The sequence below is a fragment of the Aegilops tauschii genome, chromosome 2, assembly GCF_002575655.3.
Source record: "Aegilops tauschii subsp. strangulata cultivar AL8/78 chromosome 2, Aet v6.0, whole genome shotgun sequence".
NCBI lineage: Eukaryota > Viridiplantae > Streptophyta > Magnoliopsida > Poales > Poaceae > Aegilops > Aegilops tauschii.
This window is the reverse complement of record NC_053036.3, coordinates 134,566,541-134,568,224: the sequence shown is the minus strand read 5'-3', so window position 1 is coordinate 134,568,224 and position 1,684 is coordinate 134,566,541. Positions and strand designations below refer to the sequence as shown.

The window sequence follows — 1,684 nt, the reverse complement described above, 5'->3', positions numbered from 1 at the left end:
AGCTATCCGCCGTCAGAAGCCAGTGGATGCAGCTCCATCGACAGGTAGTTGTAGCATCCACCGCCACTGGTGGTAGCATCTCCGATGGGTGGTTGCAGCTCTGGCTCCCAGAGGTTGCCGCACCTTCACGTCCAGTCCGCCGGCGGCCACCGTGCTTGTAGCATCGGCCGGGGCATTGCTCGCCGCTCCCCGTCGCCTTTTGCAGAGAAGTGTGTGGTGTTTGGCTAGAGGTGGAAGAAGAGAGCTGCAGCGTCCTGTGCCCAGGCGAACGAGGAAAAAGAAAGAGATAAGGGAAAAGGAAAGTACACGGGGACCCACCACACATGCGTATCGTGTGGAACAATTTTAGTGGGCGTGGAAGGGCCAGCGTGTCCCGCGACCGGCCAAAGATTCGGCCGGTGCGCCGGATACAAGCGTTTTGAGGCAAGAGCACTAGAGACCCAGAAACTTGCGTTGGATGTGATGGTTTAGTCCATAAACTTGCAAAAGAAGATTAACTCATCCACAAACTTGCAAACTATGTGATGATTTAGTCCACAGCCAATCAGAATCAGAGACGGACAATTGGCGCCCAGCTGGCTGCTTCGTGGCACACCTGGTCGGACCGGCTTTTTTGCGGGAAACCCCTCAACATTAATGGAAATCACGCCCATCCCTGTTTCCCTTGTCTTCTTTATCCCTGTCCAAATCCCCAGCTCTCTCCCATTTCCCCTTCCCCCTGTCCAAATCCCGACGGCGAGAGAATGAGAGCGTCCGGTGGCGGCAGCGGCGAGAAGAAGAGCGGGGGTGGCAGTGGTCGATCCCATGGAGTAGGCGTCGACGCCGACGGGTTCCTGGTCGGCGGCGGGCCGGGAGAACCTAGCGCCAGGGTCACTGCAGTTCTTGACTTCGGTGGCAAGAAGGTAAGTACAATCATGAATCCCCAGGAATAACGGTGGCAATTCTTGACTTTGGGGATATGAAAAATTCCATTTTTATACGATGATTAAGGCATTGACTTGAATTGCTCATCATTTTTTCAGGAGTGGGCTGGGGAGTGGGATGGCAGAGCCAAGTCAGTGATTGGATCTAGCCATGAAGAACATGGAGTTGGAGGCCAAGATTAAAGTACTTGAAGCGGAAACTAAAAGGAATGAGAAAGAAAAGAGAGCAATTGTTAAGATGCAGAAGGAAAGAGAGCAATTTAGGGATAAGATTTTTTGTTTTGGAGCTCTTCTGTATGTTGGCCTGTTTGCCATTCTGATAGCTGTCATTATTAGCAAGTAGGGTGCTTTTAGTGAGCTGAGAAATGTTGATGTAGTGACCAAATGAAGAAATGATGATGAAATTGTTTTTCAGAGAACTGAAATTGTGCATTGTACCAAAATTCAGATAGTTGCAGCAAAATTCAGATAATGCAAGCAAATTTTAGTTAACTTAACTGTAAGCAAAATTCAGACCACTTTATTTGGAAGGGCCCAGGGATCTTCAGGTAGTACAGTTTGGAATGTTGCATATTTGGCAGAAAGTGAGCACCTGGTACATTCTATTTTTGGATGTGTGCACATGCGCACAACATGGGCAGAAAACATGCAACACACAACTTGATAGCAACACAGAACACTGCAACATCATTTATAGGAAAGAGAGGCCAGAAACATAGGGTTCTTCAGTTCAACATAGGCCATAAACATAGATAGCAGCA

At 48.8% G+C, this 1,684-nt stretch overlaps 1 long non-coding RNA gene across 1 annotated transcript; it reads left to right on the top strand.

The window, feature by feature from the left end:
• The first annotated feature begins 706 nt into the window (after positions 1–706).
• LOC141041971 (uncharacterized) lies at positions 707–1,415 on the top strand. The gene is made up of 2 exons (XR_012203768.1): positions 707–902; positions 1,023–1,415. It is a non-coding gene; the product is annotated as an uncharacterized lncRNA (long non-coding RNA).
• Positions 1,416–1,684: the final 269 nt, after the last annotated feature.